At 41.2% G+C, this 22,975-nt stretch overlaps 1 long non-coding RNA gene across 1 annotated transcript; it reads right to left on the reverse strand.

The window, feature by feature from the left end:
- Positions 1 to 1,349: 1,349 nt before the first annotated feature.
- Positions 1,350 to 22,449, reverse strand: LOC128316048 (uncharacterized). Its single transcript, XR_008299434.1, has 3 exons — positions 22,034 to 22,449; positions 19,500 to 19,568; positions 1,350 to 2,956 (listed from the first exon to the last, which is right to left on the reverse strand). It is a non-coding gene; the product is annotated as an uncharacterized LOC128316048 (long non-coding RNA).
- Between the last annotated feature and the right edge of the window lie 526 nt (positions 22,450 to 22,975).

Below are 22,975 nucleotides of genomic sequence, written 5' to 3' on the forward strand. Positions count from 1 at the left end.
AGGTGGATGGGAGCCTAGGCTAGAATCTGATATTAAAATACCCTTTTTAAAGGTTGTATTTTGGGGGAAAGGAGAGTAATTAAAGGTGAATAAAATAATCTTATTTGGACCAGTTCTGGAGGATAACATCACTCTAAGTTTGCCACTTTTGAAACTCAACAGAAAAGAGGTAAGATGGAAATTGAAAGTTTGGAATGTTTCTGACCTGCATAGTGCAAATATAGTATAATCACAAGACATTTAACTGTCTGATCTCACTCAGGTTTTAAAATTTTGAGCTTCCTAGTTTTAGAGTTCATTAAATGTTTAATTCACTTCAGATTCTAGGGTATTAGGTATTTACTTACTGATACAGATGTTAAAATAGGATGTAACATATGGCCATCAATGTACAGGATTAATGGGATTTCTACTAAAATGTAACGACCATGAAAAAATTGATTAGCTTGTCTCATTTGTTGCCCAAATTGGATGTTCAGTTACAGCTTATTTAATTCCCATGTGTGGGAATTTTGAAACAGAAACCATTGTCTTGCTTGGTTAGCCCTTCACGAAGACATCAGCATATCCGCAGGAAGTATCTTGTTTGTAGTAATATGCCCCAATAGTAGTTGGTTTCACTCTTGAAATGGTTTATTTCACTTAATTTGCATAAATGTTACAAGTGGAGAGTCCATGTACATGTTAAAAGCATGTTGTATTATACATAGATTCATTTTTTAAAAATCTATAAATGTAAAACTAATACAACTGCAGAAATATTTTTCCTAAACAGTGTATAATGAAATTCTCCACAGTGAACTCACCCACTGTTTGCTGTTTATGTGATCCAAACTTTTAAAGAAATTCCATAAATGTATATTTTGTATTATGTACCATTTTCTTGGTCCAAAGAAGACATGTGAATTCAGTCCTAATTTTAAGAATGTACTTTTTGTTTTCAAGTCTGTTGAAGAAATTGCATTCAGCCTGTGAATGGTTGCAGATTGTATGTGAGATGAAAAGTAGAAATAATTTCTAGTTTGCAAAACTGGTGCCACTAAATAAACAGGCAATTACATAATGTGTGTGTATTTATGATTGTTTGATATTGCAAGCAGCATTTTTGTTCTGCCTAGAAACGTGGAAAATTTGAAGTTATTAGGACAAATTAAGAGAATTTTTGTTCAACTGAATTTGGTTAATTGGCTAAAGAACATAGAACTGATAGTCTTGTGCCTTCTTGATTTTAGGAAGAGTACTGAAAGCAAGTTTGAATTGATGGTTTTCATAAAAACATCCCAGAAACAAAGAAGTTCTTTGGCAAGAACATTTGCATTTGTCTTCTTACAGATGATAAATATTTCTTAACTCTCTTGAAGAGTTGAGATTAGGAATTGGAAGTGGTCTGGAAAAGGCCTTACCCATTGAGTATCCCTGATGTAGTGCTCACTTCATAGTAGCAGTGTGTGTGCGTGTCTGTGTGCTTTGATGCTTCTGCTAATTCTGGTATTTTGTATTACCTGTGTTCATGTCTGAAAGTGTGACTTACTTTATAGGCTTGCATAATTAGAGGGATTTTAAAGTACACCAAATTAGTGACGTAAGTGAAGTTCCAGGAACTGCAAAACCTATTTTCATTGTGGAATGTATAATGAAAACACGTTAATTAATTAAAGGTGGGAAGTCTTGGAAATGAGGGTTGAGGCAAATAAGTTTATTTGGCTCACATGTAATGAGTACATGTTCACGTGTCAAAGTGCAGTTTTGTGTCCTGGGGTTTTGGTTTTTTTGTAATTCTTTTAAACATTGAAGGTAGGGTTTGTTGTGTTTGTTTTTTTTTTTAAGTAAAAATTGTTTATTTCAATTATTTTTTTCCCTTTAAGCCATTATTTACCGAGCAACGAATATTGGGGTGCTCTTTCCTTGCTATCACTTAATTGCTTAGATTGAAATTCCCATCAAATCACAGAAATTTTGATTCAAGTTGAAAAATCTATTCTTAGGTGAACTGCCTCAGACAAGCTTAGCTTGCATGCCCTCTACAGCATTTTGTTTACTTGCCTCAAAACCAGCCACTTGCCAGACATGGGTAAGCGATTTGGACTCAGCTGCTGCATGTTGTCTAGTGAAATTCATATTAATTTCTCTGATACCTTGTATAAGGTGATTCAGAGTATCTAGAAAGCTTTTTATAAGATTGTTTAATAGTTGTACTGTTACCTAGATAGTGGCTTACCTCAACATACTGCATATGTGTCCTCTGCTATAGTTTAGGTAGAGGCTTGGGTCTCCTAGACCAAAGCATTTTCTCTGTGGCTTTCCTTACAGGTACGCAAGAGTACATAAGGTACATTTTTTCAGATGTCAGTTTGAGTCAGTGAAATTTCTGATATTTGACCATCTTTGATCTATAAAAATGGCATTTTTTTTCGTTAAATTTAGTAGTTTCTAAAGGTTTTTTTTTTTTAAGTTTATTTTTTTATTTTGAGGGAGAATGAGGGGGGCAGTAGAGGGAGGGAAAATCCCAAGCAGGTTCCACAATGTCAGTGTAGAGACCAACGCGGCACTAGATCTTATGAACCATGAGATCATGACCTGAACCAGGATCAAGAGTGGGATGCTTAACTGACTGCGTAATCCAGGCACCCCTGAAGTTAGTTATTCTTGAATGATCAGACTACAAATCAGTACTTCTCTCATTACTGCAATTTAGTTGTGTCTCCTTGGAATTGACCCTTAGAACTGGATGACAGGTTTAAAGAAAAACCATACGTATGTAAAATTTGCATATATGAAGTTTGGTAAAAACAGACAATACCAAGTTTATGATTCCTACCTTGAAATTAAATCTCCAGTTTTTAAGTCACTTATTCTTTGTCATTTCAGCTTCTCGTAGAGCCAGCCCTCTAGATGCGCTGGTATCAGATCAACTTGCTTGGACATTGCTATGAGAAATGTTATTCCAGCAGTTGACCTGGAAAGGAAATTACAGAGTTTAAATATTAATGCTGGATTATAATAAAGCATAAAGATAAGATGGGAAAATGATTTTATGGTTTTATTTTGAATTAACATAAAAGTAAGGTGAGCAGAGTTCCTTTCACACATTAAGGTCATAGAGATTTATGGATCCAACTCAGTCTGACAGAGACATCACTCGAGTCTCTGAAAATTACTCTTTTAAGTGCTGTCTTTGTTAATAGGTGGATGAAGGCTCTAACTAGATGACAAATTCTGACTTAGATTGTAGTCGTGCTGTGTCCTTCCTAAAAATCTTTTTTGTATTGTATTTTGCTATTTGTGTTTGTTTTGCTATCAACTAAAATTGTTTCATATTTAAAAATCAAAGGATTTGCTAGATGAGTTTGTGACTGTTCTAGGTCAAATGGGTTTATATATGTACCTCACATTAGCATACTGAAACCATTCCAAAGATTGTCTTTTAAAGTTTCAATATAACAATCTTCAATGTGTATTTGATCATATTTAATGAAGAAAATGAAGATTCACTATATATATCATTATAAGAGCAGAGTTATTCTGTTATTTTAGCCATTGATCTTTTAACTGCTTATAACAAAACAAGTAAAATGTTCTAGTGATTTGATACAGTAGAATCACATGGGAAGTGAGTTTTTAACTTGGCATTAGGCAAATAAAAGTCCTCATGTTACTTATATAAATTCAGCTTTTATAACTGTCCACTTTTCTTGACGTATTTTGACAGATTTTGCTGCAATGATCCTTAATAAAATAAAAAGAGGTCTTAGCATTTAATAAGGGCAACAAAACTGCTAATGTGCCAAGATCACAGAAAGGAAGCTTGCTTGGGTGTCCTTCCTTAGTATTTACTTTTATGTCTGAAATCAGAATGCTTGCCTTGTTTTTGTCCTTTGGCTTTGTTTTAAATATGTAAGTTCCTAGACTACATTCACTTTAGGACTTGCGTAAACATTTTTTAAGGGAAGTCTCAGGGTGCTGAATTCTGCATCCTTGGATATCGTTGTGCTCTGTCCTGATTTCTACAATATAGGTAGGTTGGACTGTTTACTGACAATATGGTTATAAGTGTGTTACATATGCATATATAAATATCCTTGTTCAAGGTCAACTGAAGGTGCCTGTCACTAGTGTTACTGGTTCAACTTGACCTTCAGAGAGGTTTGCTGCTTCACTACCAGATGGATTTGGCATCTGACAGAACTACAGTGTCAGTAAAACTTCATCTCAGGAGGAGCAGGGCTCCAAGAAGGAAACTTCCTGGAGGGCAAGTCTCCATGATTTGAAATAAGGAAGAATGCAGTAGCAGTTTCTGAAGATCACATAGTTGGTTCTCTAAGTCGCTTGGAACTGTTTTGATATTTTAGTTTCTTGGACTGAAAGTCAAACACTTTTGTTCAAAACTCATTTGTTCAGATATAAAAATTTGAATGTTTATGTGAAAATAATTGTACTTTTTAATCTTAGAATCTGTGACTTTCTTAGACTTTAATAATTTGAAGTCATTTGATGAAGTTGGCAGTTTTCTCTTTGGTAAAGGAGGAAGAGGAAAAGAATGTGGAGGAGGGGAAGAAAAGGAGATAAGGGCAAGAAGAGGTTCTAAAGTGGAAAAACAAGGTATTTTTTTTTAACTTAAGAAAATTCTACTTTTCTGAAATTAAAAACAACCAATTTAGGCTCCATAAATCCTCCTTCTGTTTTACAGCAGTCAATATAATGCATCACTGGTCGGTAGATTAGTCGTCTTGTTCTCCCTCCAGTATGTCCCTCCAAAGGCCTTGTATAAAGGGAAGGAGGGGATAACCCAATATCATTTGTCAACTGTCACTTGTAGGTTCGATTAGGAAAGTGATTAAAATGAAGTTTCAGGTAAGGATTGCAGGTTTCCCTTCTATTCATTGTTTCCCTGTCTTCTCTGAAGCAGTGATTCTGAACCTGCCTGCAAGATAGAATGACCTGGAAAACTAAAAACTCTTTCATCAGTTAAGGTTAAGTTGGAAGGTTACCCCACCACCATCCCAGTGATGCCTACATTCCCTCTTGCTCCTCCTGGGATCTTTTGTTCAAATTCCTGAGGTGGCTCCCATTTCACTAACAGCCAAAGTCCTTAACAGTCGCCTACAAAGCCCCCTATGTGAGGTTCTTGAGACCTCTCAGACTCCCCTCCCTTGCTTTTGCTTCAGCCACACTGGTCTCCTGGCTGTCGCCAAACATGCCTGTCTCCTTCAGATCCTAGGGTCTTATGGGAATTGCTTTACTGTTCACTCCACCTGGATTGTTTCACTGGTCAAAGCAAGTCACACCTAACTTCAGGAAACCTGAAAGGAACAAACCACGATAATTGTGGATAACCCTAATAGCTACCAGGGGGCCACAGTATGCGTTTGGATAAATAAGCCTGTGCATGTGTGTGTGCCTGCAGAAAATGAGATTGGTGTTACATACACTCCAGGAGACGTGGTCTTATTTGAACTGTGCGCTTTGAGATAAGTGCTGGTGGCAGATGCAGGGACCACATGGGATTATCTCGTATCGCAAGTGCTCCCAATTATGAGAGGTCAGTGTTTCTGCATCTTTGCGTGTTGAAGCAGACTACCTGGCATTAAGGGTGAGGTTGGATTTGCATAGACAGGGCTAAACAGGATGTTTTCCCAGCAGAGAAAACAGATGAGCAAAGGAAAAGGTAAGGCGGCTGAGGCCAGTGAGAATGCCTGGTTTAGCAGGAACTTCCCACACTCAGATCCCCAAAGGGGAGTAAGAGAGGTTTAAAGGCACAACACTAAGAAAGCCTGCTTTTTATGTCCTTTGCTTCCTGAAGAGAGCTTTTCACTAAGTCTATGTTAGGAATATGGCATTGCTTATGTTAAATCAGCTTTACTGTCAAGTTCAGTGGCATTTCCACAACACATAGAGGAGCTGTGTGTTATTCTCATACACCACCCAGGACAGTGCTGCCCCAAACCTAACAGTCATTAAGTAATTTGGGCTGATTACCCAGTCACAAAGTTTATCTGTTATTTCTTCCACCTGAGGAGTGTTCCGGAGCCTCTGGAAGAGATAGGGGCTGTAGAGAGCCTTAGTATCTGTGGCAGAACTGTGACTCCATGAAGGAGACGTTCATGACCTTAGCTGAGCCCCGACTTAGCTGGCCTAGCTATTACTTGGCCAGCACGACCCAGGAGCGGTGGTCTAATTTGAACTGCGTACTTTGAGGCAAGTGCGTGGGAGCAGACAGGCGGGGACCACATGAAATGCTGTTTGAGGTTTCCTGTTTGCTCTAGCTCGCTGCTGCCGCTGCCCTCTGCCACCACCGCCCTCCCAGCCAAAACAAAATAACATTAACATTCAGAACGTAGAGTCAGCTAAGAGCAGTTCGGCATTTGACAGTGTATCATTTTTTTCAAGTTTCAACAATGGACAACATACTTCACAATTCAAAAAACACTTTATCAAACAGATCCTCCAATTTATCAGCAACTTATTTCTGAGGTGACTCTCTTCGGGTGTACAATTATCATGCGCCTATTTTTGAGCTGCTTCTAAAGCCGCTACCCAAGTCCATTCACCGTGAATATGACAGTTTGGGTGTGAACCCTGCCAGAAGCTCTGTGTTATCAGAAAGCTTCCCTCCTCACACTGTGCTCCGCTTCCTTCCATTCTGAGCCAGTAACCTATGCCAGTTGTGGCCAGGACAGGAGGTAGAACAATAATATGTTTTTCTTCTTAGTAAATGCAATTCTTTGGAGTAGAAATTTTCTGAACATAAGTGATGAGCAAAAACAAAAAACGAAAAGCAAAACCCACCAGCGTGGGCTCTGCCCACTTACTGGCTACTTCATCCTCCGGCTGTCCCAGCCATGCTGCCCATTGCTGGGCAGAATTATTAACCAATATTAACTAAAGAAAGCCCTGCTGTCACTAACCCTCAGATATGCTAAAGCCGCCCTGTCAGAGGCCCCTCCACTGCTATCCTCACCTGCAACTGCTCCTGTGTGCCCACAGACAGTTGGCCCTCAGTCCGGTCTTCTGCAGATAATCTTACCCCTCAGTGTTTCTGGGAGCATCAAAGTGAATGTGATGTTTGCCACAGAGCCTATTATTTGAAGTTAGACTAACTTAAGCCTCCAAATTTGGTGACAGTCTTTCCAATCATTTTCTTGTGACTGGGGGAAAAGACAAAGAGAAATTCTAGTGTATATGGATTATTGTGCAAGCTGAAGAATATTAATAATGAAAATATACTAGATACACCTCCATCCATGATTTAGATAACCCGTAAAAAAATAACCTCAAGCTGGGAAAAACAAAAACCCAACATTTTTTTTAAACATCTTTGATCATTAGCCACCCAAATTAACTTCTCAGAGAAAATCTCACCAGCTTTATTATCTCTTCACATAATTTTGTTACTGTAAGAGATACATAACAAAGTTACCATTTTAAGTGTGCAATTCAGTGGCATTAGGTACATTCACAATGTTGTTTAACCATTACTGCTGTCTAGTTCCAGAGCATTTTCATCACCCGAAACAGAAACTGTATCCATTAAGCAGTCACTTCCCATTCTCCCCTCCCCTCAGCCCTTGGCAACCTCTAGTCTACTTTCTATCTTGAGAAATTTACCTATCCTAGATATTTATATAAGTGAAATCATACACTATTTGTCCATTTGTATGTGGCTTATTTCACTTAGCATAATGCTTCCAAGTTTCATCCATGTTCTAAGATGTATCAGAATTTCATTCCTTTTTACAGCTACTATCCCAACAATGCATATGCCACCGTTTGTTTACCCATTTGCCCATTGATGGACAGGGGTTTTTCCACCTTTTGGCTACTGTGCATAATGCTGCTATGAACATAGGTATACAAATTTGAGTCCCTGTTTTCAATTCTTTTAATTTTTATTTTTTAAATTTACATCTAAGTTAGCATCTAGTGCAACAGTGATTTCAGGAGTAGATTCCTTAATGCCCCTTACCCATTTAGCCCATCCCCCCTCCCACAACCCCTCCAGTAACCCTCGGTTTGTTCTCCATATTTATGAGTCTCTTCTGTTTTGTCCTCCTCCCTGTTTTTATATTATTTGTTTCCCTTCCCTTGTGTTCATCTGTTCTGTGTCTTAAAGTCCTCGTATGAGTGAAGTCATATGATATTTGTCTTTCTCTAACTTCACTCAGCATAATACCCTCTAGCTTCATCCATGTAGTTGCAAACGGCAAGATTTCAGTTGTTTTGACTGCCAAGTAATACTCCACTGTATGTACTCCACACACCACATCTTTATCCATTCATTCATTGATGGACATTTAGGCTCTTTCCATACCTTGGCTATTGTTGATAGTGCTGCTATAAACGTTAGGGTGCATGTGCCCCTTGGAAACGGCATACCTGTATCCCTTGGATAAATACCTAGTAGTACAATTGCTGGGTCATAGGGTAGTTCTATTTTTAATTTTTTGAGGAACCTCCATACTGTTTTCCAGAGTGGCTGCACCAGTTTGCATTCCCACCAGCAGTGCAAAAGAGAGCCTCTTTCTCCGCATTCTCACCAACATTTGTTGTTGCCTGAGTTGTTAATGTTAGCCATTCTGACAGGTGTGATTGTGGTTTTGATTTGTCTTTCCCTGATGATGAGTGATGTTGAGCATTTTTTCATGTGTTGGTTGGCCACCTGAATGTCTTCTTTGGAGAAGTATCTATTCATGTCTTTTGCCCATTTCTTCACTGGATTATTTGTTTTTTGGGTGTTGAGTTTGATAAGTTCTTTATAGATTTTGGATACTAACCCTTTATCCGATATGTCGTCTGCAAAATATCTTCTCCCATCCTGTCGGTTGCCTTTTAGTTTTGCTGATTGTTTCCTCTGCTGTGCAGAAGCTTTTTATTTTGATGAGGTCCCCGTAGTTCATTTTTGCTTTTATTTCCCTTGCCTCTGGAGACGTGTTGAGTAAGAAGTTGCTGCAACCAAGATCAAAGCTTTTGTCTGCTTTCTCCTCGAGGATATTGATGGCTTCCTGTCTTACATTGAGGTCTTTCATCCATTTTGAGTTTATTTTTGTGTATGGTGTAAGAAAGTGGTCCAGGTTCATTTTTCTGCATGTTATGTCCAGTTTTCCCAGCACAACTTGCTGAAAAGACTGTCTTTATTCCATTGGATATTCTTTCCTGCTTTGTCAAAAATTAGTTGGCCATACGTTTGTGGGTCTACTTCTGGGTTCTCTATTCTGTTCCATTGATCTGAGTGTTCTTGTGCCAGTACCATACTGTCTTGATGATTACATATTTGTAATACAGCTTGAAGTCCATGTTTTCAATTCTTTTGGGTATATACCTAGGAGTGGAATTGCTGGGTCATATTGTAACTCTGTGTTCAACTTATTGAGGAGCTGCCAGATTGTCACCCACAGCAGCTGCACCATTTTACATTCCCAGAAGCAATGATGTGGGTTCCAGTTCCCCATATCCTCACCAATACTTTTCTCTTTGTTTATTTGTTTGAAAAATAGCCATCCTATGGTGGTTTCTCACTGGTTTTGATTTGCATTTCCCTGATGACTAATGATGTTGAGCATCTTTTTATGTGTGTATTGGCTATTTGTGTATCTTTTTTGGAGAAATGTCTAGTTTAACTTTTGCCCATTTTTAACTGGGTTGCTTGGTTTTGTTGGTGTGTTGACTTGTAGGGATTCTTTATATATTCTGGATATTAATCTCTTATCAGATAGATGATTTGCAAATATTTCCTCCCATTCTGTGGGTTGTCTTTCTACTCTGTTGATAGTGTCTTTTGATGTGCAAAAGTTTTTAATTTTGGTGAAGCCTGATTTATTTATTTTTATTGCCTGTGCTTTTGGTGTCATAACTAAGAAATCATTGCCTAACCCAAAGTCATGAAGATTTTCAGCTGTGTTTTATTCCAAGGGCTATATAGTTCTTAAATTTAGGTCTTTGATCCATTTTTTAGTTAATTTTTGTATATGGTGTAAGGTAAGGGTCCAGCTTCATTCTTTCACATATGGATATCCAGTTTTCCCAGCACCATTTGTTTAAAAGATTAACAACTTTATTTATGAGGATGGATTTCTCTTCCTGCCTCACCTGGCCGTGGGCACAGGCTGGAGGCACAGAGCTTGCAAACCGTTTTTTCCGCTTCCTCTTATCTGGCTGGTGAGGATCAACTCCGATTCCCACAGTAAAAACTGTACTTAGGATCCCCATTTAAAACTCTCGATTAGCTGAGACAAATGGATTTGTGGTTCTTGCTACTAGCAATTAGCCTTTATATGCCTGTCTTCTCCATGAGGCTGGTAGAGGGCTCTGAGAATTGTTGACAGTGTATGCAAAATACCTACCACAGCGCCCACCACACAGTGAATAGATCAGTCAGGGTTCTTCCTTTTCAGGCCACAGATCTTGACTCTAGGAAATACTTAAGGAAAAAGTGAAATTTATAGCAAGCCTCTTAGAAGCTCACAGACTTATAAGAAGGCTGGAAAACCAGGCTTGGAAATGAGTGAAAACCAAGGTAATCAGAGGAATGGTCTATCCTCTTAGCTTCATTGTAAGACAGATGCCAAAATTTAGTGATGCACTGAGACCAGACATAAGGCTGTATAAGAGATGTCCTAGAGGAGATCAGAGCACAGGAAGAGGGAGTGAATACTGGGCAACAATTTATGGCAACTGTCTTCTGTAAATCATCTCGCAAGTCTCCCAATATCTACATCCACATCTTTTTCATTCAAATGCTTCCCAAAATGCTCCTGGCCTCACATAATGCAATTTTCAAAACTGCATTAGCCCCTCCCCAGAGGGGACAATACAAAGTGTCATCAATTACTGTTCCAAGTCCAGGACATCTCTGTGATGTCTACTCTTTAGTCCTTGCCTTCAGTAGCTTACATACTAGATGGTGAATTTAACCAACTCCTGGCAATAGGAGGAGTGGGCAAACACTAAATTATCTAAAATATTTAGATAAGTACACTATTGGTTGTATCAGCAGTTACTGTTTTCTGAACCATTTGAAAATGAGTTGAAACACTGTACTTCTTCACCTCTGAATACTTCAACGTGTATTTCCATAGAACAAGGATGTTTTCTTACATAATCACAGCCCAATTATCATAGCCAGGAAAGATAACATTCATAAAACACAGTCACCTAATCTATAGTCCATGTTCAAATTTCATCAATTACACCAAAATGCCTTTCATAGCCCTTTCTGCCACTCCAAGGTCAACCCAGGATCATGCATTGCAATCAGCTGTCGTGTCTCTCTAGTTTCTTCATTCTGGAACAGTCCCTCAGCCCACCTTTGTCTTTAATGACTGTGCCACTTTTGAGGAAAAGAAGCCAGTTATTCTGAGACTATCCCTCAGTGCTTTCTCATTACTAGTTCAGATGATGCAGTTGTGGCAGGACCACCACAGAACTGATGCCATGTCCTCCTTGGTGCATCACATCCAGGAGGCACATGTTACCTATTTGTCCCATTATTGGTGGTTTATGTCATCTTTGATCACTCAATTAAGGTGATATCTGCTGGTTTTCTCCACTGTGAAGTCACTGTTTTTCACCTTGTAATTAATGTGGAATTTGATTGAGACTGTGTTGTCTATTCCTCATCAAACTCTCACCTACCAGTGTTAGCATCAATTGATTTTGTACCTCCATACTTTCTGTATTCTACTGTAAAGAAAGGCTTTCCCTTTCCTTTCCAACTTTTAACTTTGTAAGAATTAATATATGTGCCTAGCATATTCTCACTCCATCCTTGAATTCCCTGTCCTGAGCTTCAACCCTCTATTGGTTCCTGATCCAATCCTGAGCTTTGCCTTTGACTGACTGCCATCCCAGCCTGCCTCCTGCTCCATCTCTGAGTTTCACCCATCCCCAAGCTTTCCTGGCTCCCTCACCCCACCCTATTTTTGGCCTTGAGTCTGGACAATGTGCCCTGGAGAGTAGACTGGACATTGATAATGTGCTAGCAAAAGCATTTATCTCAGAGAGAACATTACATCAATCTTCACCTCCTTTTAAGGAGGTAGATTTCAACTATTCCATCAATCCTGAAAGTTTTAGACATACTTTCATTGCTAATCTTTGTCTGATTGGCTTTTCCAAAAGTCAAAGCTAGAATTTTTCTTTGCAAAACAGGAGTCCTGATTTGACTATTTGTTTATACCTTATTCTCAAAGGTAGTTTTCAAAAATATACCAATGACTTTAAGAGAGAGAATAGGGATTAAGCTATGCAATGAGCTAAATGTTCAAATGTCTAATATGTTCATATATAAAAATCCATATGTCAAGGGGCACTTGGGTGCTTCAGTCAGTTAAGCCTCCAATTCTTGATTTCAGCTCAGGTCAAGATCTCATGGTTCATGGGATACAGCCCATGTCAGGCTCTGCACTGACAGCATGGAGTCTGCTTGGGATTCCTTCTCTCCTTCTGTGTTCCTCCCCTGCTTTCTCTCTCTCTCTCTTTCTCTTTCTCTCTCTCTCTTAAAATAAATAAACTTAAAAAAAAATCAGTATGTTGAAACCCTAAACCCCAATGTCATGGTGTTTGGCGGTGGGACCTTTAAGAGGTAATTAAGTCATAAGGGGGGTGATACTTTTTAAAATTCTCTAAATTGAGGTCACATAAAGTTTGCTACTGAATATGTGGAATATTTATACATTATCCAGTACTGGGTGATCCTGTACCTGGTCTTATGTAGTTTCCTCATATGCATGTGCTGGCTGGAGCTCAGCTGGAGACTTGCAGGAGCCTCTGCTGCTCTCTAGAGCCCTTTCTCTCAAGCTTTCTCAGAGATGCTCTCCTGAGAATTCTAGTGCCTGAGCTTACCCAGACTCCAAACTCTGTCTACCCAATGCGGAGGGGTCACAAGGCTCCACCTAATCCCCCCCTCCCTGTGATGTAGCCTCTCCCCAGGCAATAAGCTGGGGCATTCACAGGTTCATATTTTATGTTTCTCTTCTCTCAGGGATCCCTGTGCCTTACTGCCTGGTTGTCCAATGTCCTAAAAGTCTTTGTTTCATATATTTTGTCTATGTCCTTAATTGCTTCATGTGGAAGGATAAATCTGGTCCCCAATACTCCTTCTTGACTGGAATCTTAAGTCCCTTGTTTCTTGACAACCTCACACTGTTAAGTTCTAACTTGGATGCATTGACCTGTGATCAGAACTTTCAGGAACCACTGTCTTCTAAGAAACATTTATATAAAAATATCCAAACAGAAACTCTATGACATTTTATTTCCTCTACCTGCATTCAGGTTGGATGTCCTCATATCCACAATGAGTTAGGAAAGGGGATTTTGTAGTATTACAAAATCATCTTATGTTATATAGACTGGCCAAATCATTATGTTTTACACCTGAAACTAATGTAACATTGTGTGTCAACTATACTTCAATTAAAAAAGACAATGCAAAAGCACTGCAGAAGCAATATTAACTTCCAGTGACCATGGAAATATGCTGGTCTTGAAGCTAACATCTCAGCTCCAGATCTGTTCTTCTCAACTCCACCTTGTGATGCTGGGGCTCTCATCCCTTCAACTACATTTCTCCTTTGCCAGCTGATTTTTTTTTTCCTTTTTAAGTTACTTCATGCTAATTATAGGAGATGGACCAGAAAGCTGGAATAAATTTTGTTTTCCTGACTAGACTGTGACTGATAAAAACCACTACCCATTAGAAAAAAGGAGAACTAGTGGTTGCTTTGTAGGTATGATTCTTCACCTCTCAGATGGGCAAAAACTAAAAAATGATACGACCCTGTGTTGGTCAATGCATGAGAACATATGAATGTATATGCTCTTGAATGTAGATTAATACAGCCATTATTTTTGTGGACAGTTGGCAATACCTATTTGCAATGTGCATGTACTTTGATCAATATATTTTATTTCATGGCAAAAAAAAATCCTGTTATGTTATTAGCTGGTCATGTTATTAGCTGAACCCAACACTTACTTTCTACAGTGTAGTTATTTTTGGTTATCATGTCACATTTGCTGGCAATACCCATCATGTAAACATGTTTGCATCTTATATGGCTATGTATGGAGATATGCAGATTTACTGAGAATACTCAATTCCCCATTATCTGGAGACAAACTATAATGAGGATAGAAAAAGACAATGTACACTGAAAAAAATTAAATTACCTAGAAATTGACAAAAAGCACCTACCATTTGGCACTATAGGGAACAGGAGACCACATGCTAGATCTACCATGTCCAGAGAATGCCCCTCCCTGGCCAACCAGAAATACAACAGTCAGGCAGAGTTTGATTTCCCAACCCACAGACCATCTGGAAAACAAGGCAGTGACCCATTGTCTAGGTATAGCAGCCTGCGTGGCCAGAGACCCCATTCCAGTTAGCCATGTGAGACTATGGAATCGGGTGAGGAAGGGGAGGAAGAAAGCAGGTGCGGGCAATGGACAGTGCTTGGCCTTGTCCTGAATTTGAAAACAATGGGCTCAGCAAAGAGAAACCCTTTGGCTGTTTTTCATTTTGGTTTATGTTCCCAAATTCTTTTACAGCATTTATACATTTGGATGATGGCTGTAGAAGAGTACACATGTTCCTAAATATAGCACTTAATTTTAGTTAGACAAATAGAGCCTCAGGGTTACATCATTCAAGGATATAAGGGCTCTAGCCTCTTACATGTGGGCAGACATTGCTTGTTCACTTTCAGGATTCCACCATATGTGTGACTCAACTTATTCTACTTTTGCTGCCACCAACTGATGAACTCCTTCCATAGGCCTTTAATCAAATTTCCCCAAGGGAGAGAATCTGATTGCCTGGCTAGTCAACATCCATTCTCAAGAGTCTCATTCGACGGTGCTCCCTCTCTGGACCAGCCATCTCACAGACCACACCCAGCCTGAGACAGGAGCCTGAAGCTCAGGTGCCAACCTCTGACGTAGGGCAGGAAAGTCACGTGGGATAAGGCAAGATCAATTGTGAGCATGGCAGGCATTCAGTCGATGACATCCAGTACATACATGGAGGATTTTCCTTCACATTTCCAACAGTACATGCAAGCCCCTGAGCTAATTCTCTGTAGGAGATGAAGATGTGGGAAAGACTGGATTCCGGTCTTTGAGAAACAGTGACAGATGCTGTTCACATTTATGAGACAAGCCAGTGAATGAACAGGGGAGTGGAAGAATGGCAGCATTCAGCTGATGCAGAATGTTAGCCCCCTGAGTCAAGCATGTAGGTCAATTGCTTAACTCAGGGACGCTCCCTAATAACAACTCAGTAAGTGATAGTTGTTACTATGGAGACAGCAGATAAAGCCCCATCCTGGAACCTCCCAGGCATGTGCTTGTGCCAGTTCTGCTAGACCAAGAAAGTCTGGCGTACAGGCACAGCCAGTCTGTAGTGGTACAGCTGCTTTTGCAAATAGGAGAGAGCAGAACGGGGGCAGAGACCACATGGGCTGCCACTGTCATTCCAAAAAGCTCCTACCTGTTGTTTCAGGGCTGCCCTGAGGTGGGGAAGGGGCACCTGGATGGGGCTAATGGGAGGTGCTCACCTGGGACTTAAGTTCTGAGTGTACCCTGTTCTTTTTTAATTTAAATCGAAGTTAGTTAACATATAGTGTAATGATGATTTCAGGAATAGAATTTAGTGATTCATCACTTACATATAACACCCAGTGCTTAGCTCAACAAGTGCCATCCTTAATGCCTCTTGCCCATTTAGCTCATCCCCCCCCACCCAACACCTCTCCAGCAATCCTATTTGTTCTCTGTATTTGTCTCTTATGGTTTATCTCCCTGTTTCTTTTTATATTATTTTTGCTTTCCTTCCCTTATGTGCATCTCTTTTGTATCTTAAATTTCACATGAGTGAAGTCATATATTTGTTTTTCTCTGATTGATTTATCTCGCTGAGCATAATACACTCTAGTTCCTTCCACACTGTTGCAAATGGCAAGATTTCATTCTTTTTGATTGCCAAATAATATTCCATTGTGTATGTATATGCCACATCTTCTTTATCCATTCGTGAGTTGATGGACATTTGGGCTCTTTCCATACTTTGGCTATTGTTGATAGTGCTACCAAAAACATTGGGGTGAAATGTGCCCCTTCAAAACTGCACTTCTGTATCCTTTGGATAAATACCTAGTAGTGCAATCACTGGGTCATAGGATAGCTCTATTTTTAATTTTTTGAGGAACCTCCATACCATTTTCCAGAGCAACTGAACCAGTTTGCATTCCCAACAGTGCAAAAGTGTTTCTCCTCCACATCCTTGCCAACATCTGTTGTTGCCTGAGTTGTTCATTTTAGCCATTCTGACAGGTATGAGGTGGTATCTCATTGTGGTTTGATTTGTATTTCCCTGATGATGAGTGATGTTGAGCATTTTTTTCATCTGTCTGTTAGCCATCTGGATGTCTGTTCTTGTCTTCTGCCCATTTCTTCACTGGGTTGTTTTTTGGGTGTTGATTTTGATAAGCTCTTTATAGATTTTGGATACTAACTAACCCTTTCTCTGATATGTCATTTTGAGTGCACCCTGTTCCTGAGTCCCCACACCCTACCCCTGGCTTGTCAGCAGGTGAGCTGGCACCATCTTTTGTGGGCACAGCTCTGAAGTCTGTCTTGGAGTTTGTGTATTCAGATAGATTTTTGCTAGGTTTTTGGGGGCCCCTTCAACTTCCTCAAGGCCATGAGCTACAGTAGTCGACTGGAGGTTCCTCCTGAACAGGAAGTGACTGTTTCCCTGGGTGTCCACTGCCCCTACAGAATCAGGCTTGTGGTTCCCCATTGGCAGGAAGAAGGCTCCTATGGGGGCTCCCACCCACCACTCTGCAAGCAGGGTGAGCTCTTGGTTTCAGATGTATGCTTCCCCCATATTCAAGGTCAGGGTGAGTTGAGCTGAATGAATAACAAGAAATATTTTATGCAGCACTGCAGACACTGCCTGTCAAGTCCATTTGGGTCTTAAATTCAAATTGGCCAATTAATCTTTTCACCACAAAAAGTCAAGATCACCATGAGTATGACTTTCAAAAACTCACCTTTGAGATATCTTCAGGCAGGCTCTCAGCCTTTGGGAAGCACAGAAGCAAGCACTGTGGTCTCCTGCCCTGACGGGCAAGGGGAGAGGGGCTGGAGGCCATCCAAAGTGCCTGTCCCCATGGCCAGGGCAGTTTTTCAAGGGCTGTGAATATTGGTTGTATCCCTATGACTAAATTTGGCCTAATTTCTAACTTGTGAACCACGATTATTTGTTCTCTAAATGGAGGGTAGGCAGTGTTTTCACTTGTTGCCAGGGGTTAAGATGAAGTCTCACAGACAAGTTCAGGAAGGGGGTTGTGGGGAATTATCATCATGCTTCTCATCTGTGGGCAGATGTCTGATCCTTCCTCATGGCCTCTCCTTCCCAGGTGTCCCATATCATCACTCCACCTTATTCCTAACTCCTTGCTTTGCTAAATTCTTCCTCAGTCTCTCTCGGAGAACGGAGCATGACTGGGGAACTGGCGTTCACACAAATTCCTCAGCAGCAATGTAGTCCACAGAAGAGCTGATGGGGAGGAGTGGCAAGGAAATCTGGTTACTAAGATAAGATTTTAAATCCTCCAGAACTGGCTCCTTAGAAACTGCACTGGTCTTGAAGAGACTGAAGAACCTACCAGGGACCCTTGGGATTTGGACCTCATTTTCCCACCCCTGAGAAACCCCAAAGCTGGGAGACACGCTGAACACACAGTTTAGAGTCCCCTGTATTTGAGTCACAATGTGTAATTTGTTCATCCGTCTGTCATCCAAGGTGAAAGTTATTTACTAATCACTCTCTTCTTATCTCTTAGCTCACTGGAGGGGACTTCCGAACCTCTCAGTCTGGAGCCGTAGGTCTCCTGAGCCAAGTAAAGGCCTGAAGGGAGGAAGGAGTCTTTGTCAGTCTGCCTTCCTAAGGAAAGAGACTTGCACAGAGGCCAACAGAAGCAAGAGATACACAAAACCAGCTGCAGATGGAACATTCTTCTTCCAAAGATACCGAACATGACAGATTTGCAGGTGTATGCCCCAAAGTACACGGCTACTCTGTCTTATGACCACTTTGCACACGGCTGGGCAAAGCAAAGCAAAGCAAAGCAAACCAGCACTGCCACACGGTTGACACTGTGTGTATTCTGTGTCAGGTAGTTGGTTGAGTGCTTTCCACACAGCATCTTCTTTAAATCCTTCAAACACCACCCTGACATAGGCATGATAATTGTCCTATTACTCAGATGAACAACTGAGGCTTAGAAAGGGTGCCTGACTTGTACAGGGGTGCACCACTACTAACTGGTTAAGCCCGGGTCTGAAACCAGGAAGCCTGCCTTCAAAACCTCCTAACTACTTTGTGGTCTTCCCTGGCAACCTATTGAGTGCATAAACCAGTCTTTTGCTTCCTCGCTTCAATCTCAACTTGGCATTAGGGCAAATGCCCCACTTGGAGTTACTAAGCACCAACCCCAGGAGCTTCTCCTGCCACAAGCCGCTTCCTGTCCTGAGCACCGTCTCTGTTCTCCCAGAGCCCTGCAGTCAATTCCACAGTGTTGTCTAGAGCTGAAGAGAAGTGAGCTGCAGACTCCTTTGTTCCCTGGATAAATTCGATTTCCTTTTCTATTGTCTAAGGGTTCTTTAGTGATGTAACATTACACCCAGCGTTTTCTGCCTTTAAAAAGAAACTTCCATGGAAGTTGGCAAATTACCACTCACAGTTCTGTGAATGATAAAGTCACAGGAGATGAGTGTTAGCAGTGCACCTGGTGTCAATAATTACAGGCTTGGACACGGAGGAAAGAAGGGATAAGAGCAGACCAAATACAGCTGGGTGTGGAGACTGGTTCAGGAGGGGTTTTGACAGTACTGGGGGATGAGAAACCAGGCAGCTGAGGAAGTTACATCATCTCCCGCCCCAACCGTGCCCCACCACCTTCTTTTCTTACCTTGGGTTTCTTTCTTTCTTTCTTTCAACGTTTTTTAACGCCGGGGCGCCTGGGTGGCTCAGTCGGTTGAGCGACCGACTTGGGCTCAGGTCGTGATCTCGCGGTTTGTGAGTTCAAGCCCCACATCCGGCTTGCAGTTGCTGTCAGCCTATCAGCACGGAGCCTGCTTCGGATCCTCCGTCCCCCTCTCTCTCTGCCCCTCCCCTGCTCATGCTGGCGCTCGCGCGCGCTCGCTCTCTCTCTCTCTCTCTCTCTCTCTCTCTCAAAAAATAAATAAATAAATAAATAAATAAATAAATAAATAAATAAATAAAATCTTAACGTTTATTTATTTTTGAGAAACAGAGATAGAACACAAGTTGGGGAGGGGCAGAGAGATTGGGAGACACAGAATCCAAAGCAGGCTCCAGGCTCTGAGCTGTCAGCACAGAGCCCGACACAGGGCTGGAACCCACCAACCGTGAGATCATGACCTGAGCTGAAGTTGGATGCTTAACTGACTGAGCCACCCAGATGCCCCCTCACCTTAGGTTTCTTTTGCGATCTGTGTTTTTCCCTCATCTCGGACCTCTTTGTCCATCAGCTCCAGATGGCCTGCGGGGATCAAAAGAAAAGTTCTTGAGGCATCCTCATGTCAAACGATCTGTGTTTTGCTTCTTCATTTGGGTTCTCTAATCTGTAATATGTGTGAGAACATTCCACAGGAACACTCTAGGAATTTAATCCAGAGACAAAACTGAAGAGACTAGAAAACAGACGTCACAAGGTCCACTAGCTCTCAAACTGGATTTCTTCAGTTATTTCTTTTCATTTTTACCTGGAAAATAATCTAATCTCTTAGACCTGTACTGTAGCTATTTAAATTATAACAGAAGTTAATAAAGATTAAATGCAAGTGAAAAAATCAGTCCTTCAGTGGCACAGCCATACTTCAAGCACAATAGCCACATGCAGTTAGTGGATGAACAGTGAAGATATAGAACATTTCCACCCCAGCAGGAAGTTCTGTGGACAGTGCTGTTTCAGACACCAATATTATTGTCCTAATGCTGATGACACTTCATTGGGGCAGAACTTCTGAAGGATAAGCTAAAAGATACTGCTAACAGTGAGACCACACTATCTTCCAGGAAGCCTGCTCAGCACTTTTTGGGAACCACTTAGACAAGGATCCCATATTTTATCTCTTTCTGTCCAAGGAGTAATTGGAGTTCTGAGGGTGAATCAGGGGCTCCAAGAGTTTATCCTGGCATTAGGAATGAGGCATCCAGGACATGTAACATCCCCTGCCCTTGATAGCATTTTGGATACTGGCTCAGTCTCTAATGCTGCTTTTGTCCTGCTGGGGTCTCCAACATGTATGGTCCAGCTCATTTGTTGGTGGCAGTCCCATGTCATAACTGAGAGACTTCATCCAGGCTTTCAGCCCTTTGAGTCACCTCCAGTCCTTTTTAGGGGACATAGGAATCTTCTGGAAACGCCTACAGAACACTCTGTATTGAGGCTGCCCCTAGACCCTTCACGGGGTCACCTGTAGGCAAAAGTTTCTCTACTCTCTACTTCCAAGTCAATCTGTGGTTTTTATTTCCCACTCTCTTTTAGACTTAGTTCAGGATGGTGGGCTCTGTGCCTATTCTTCAGAGCTCAGAAATCTCTAAGCTTTAGTCACCCATCCTTAAATTTCTCTCTCTTGCAGGTCAAATCCTTATCCCTTTTGGGGGAAGAAAACACCACCTCTTATTATATACTTCCTCCTTCCTATGATTTATGCAGAGGTCAGCAAGCTTTCTGAAAAGGGCCAGATAGTAAGTAACTATTTTAGGCTTTACATTCCATACAGTCTCTGTTGCAACCACCCAGCTCTGCTGTTCTAGGGCAAAAGTAGCTATAGACAATTCATAAAGAAATGGGTGTGACTATTTCCATAAAACTTTATTTACAAAAGCTTTACCCCTGAAGGCCATAGCTTGCTGACCCCTGGTTTATAGAATAAAGTCTGGACTCTAGGTCCTTTTGTCTTTGGCCCTTAGTATTTGGAAACAAGATTTTAGAATTAAAAAGACAAAAATTATTCAAGAGCTTGGCTCTTACATTTGAAAATCTGGTATCTGCTATAAATTTTTTTTAAAAATCTACCTTTGAACTAAAACAGCAAGAATTTTCTTCTGCTAGGATTTTAGTCCTATCCATATAGGAAGTCCCCAAGGATGTTTGAATGATAAGAGAGAGGATATGGGTAAGGGGTTAGAAAGTAGTTAAAATCACAATATTTCTCGGCTACATTACAAAATGGACTAGCAGTTCTTATCTGTGATGTAATGATTATTTTATAAAATGTACCTTACATGTTGCGAGGCACGTTCCATAAATGCACATCCCTTTCCATTCCTGACATTATGATGTCATGTGAACACCAGCTGGGAGACCTGCTCTCCTAAAGTACCTGCACTCCTCAGCTTACTAAAGTGCATTCCTTCTTCCATTCTTAGAGAAACTGCAGATTTTCCCCAGAGGAGACATTTTGAAATTCTCAGCTTTTTCTTAAAACCACATGGCAGAAAGCCGATGGCCAGATCCTCTGGGAAGGAGCCATCAGCCTGCTGGTTATGAAATGGGAGAAAACAGTGTCCCCTGCAGGAATGCACTGCTTGTCCACTTCAGAGGAGAGGACACTGAAAATGAAGTGCAGATTTTCTAAGATCACATTTCATACTTCCTCTGTAGGAGTCAGGGCTTTCTTGCCGACAACTGATAGAAATTTAACTAGGTTAGGCAAAAAGGGAATTTATTACTTTGTAGTATCTACTGTTGAACAACTACATTGTGGCTGGTCAGGAGGAGCTGAGCCTCAGGAACAACTGGGCCCAGGAGCCTGAGGGCCCTCCCTGCTTTCTCCGTAGCCTTTCTTACCTTCTAGGTTAGACCAGTTGCCTCCTCTGGGTTACACCAGCGCCTCCTCTAGGTTAGACCAGTGCCTCCAGAAAGGCTGCTGACAACTCCTAAACTTTGATCCCTCCACCGCTGCCCCTGGAAGGGTGAAGATTCCTTCTTTTACTTACAGTTTAAACAATCCCAGGGAAGGACTCCAATTGTCTCAACTGCCAATGCTGGTCCTAGCGGTTCCCACTCTAGCCTTGTGCAGGCTTGGGGTGGGTCAGCGTGCCCCCATCTTTATCCCAGCACACACCCAGGATAGCAATGCTTTGTTACGGCTGTCATGTAGAAGAACTGTTACCATGTTGACTCAAAGCTGATAGAGTTTTTCTCTTTTCAGGCAAACTCTGCATTTTAGGCTGATATCTTAGAAGTCCTGACTCTCCTTAGGAAAGTGTTCCACAAGCTGTGGGCCACTGTTGTCTTGTGTCATTGGTCAGGCTTTGCGGTGGAGGCAGCCTGATAAGCATGTGACAAGCCTGCCCTTTTTGGCAATGCAATTCAGCCCCTGTCACGCTCTGTTTCTTCTTGCGGTCATTGAGTCTGCCTAGCGCAGCCCCTCAGTGGCCAGCCTGGTGTTCCTTGGGGCTGAGGATCTAATGTCAGCAGGACACGATTCAATTCACACTGAAGATGGATATTAAGTCTTTTTACTCAGGGTCTTGTCAAGAAAAACAAATCTGCCTGCTATCAAAAGCACAGAAGATGCCCCTTCCCATAACAGCAGTTGTCTGTGTTCACTGATACTGAAGGGCTTGTCTGTCCCCAAGCCTCTGAGGCGGTTTTGTCAAGGTCAATACAGCTGATCTTTTTCAATGATAACCCAAAGAGGATTAAGTTAACATCTGACCTTTAAAGAGCCTTATCTTTGGGGAACCCGGCTAATTAAAAAATTAAAAGGCTGCTTTTTAAAAAATATTTAGACCACAGCCTAGGGAAAACATGAACACACTGCTTATAGCAGCAGAAATACCCATAGAAAACTCTAAACAGCAAGCTAGATTTATCGTCACACGGATGAACTTAGTGTGGCAATTTTGGAGTCAAATGGAAGTGGGGCCCAACCT

This window comes from Acinonyx jubatus, chromosome B3 (genome assembly GCF_027475565.1).
Source record: "Acinonyx jubatus isolate Ajub_Pintada_27869175 chromosome B3, VMU_Ajub_asm_v1.0, whole genome shotgun sequence".
Taxonomy (NCBI): Eukaryota; Metazoa; Chordata; class Mammalia; order Carnivora; family Felidae; genus Acinonyx; species Acinonyx jubatus.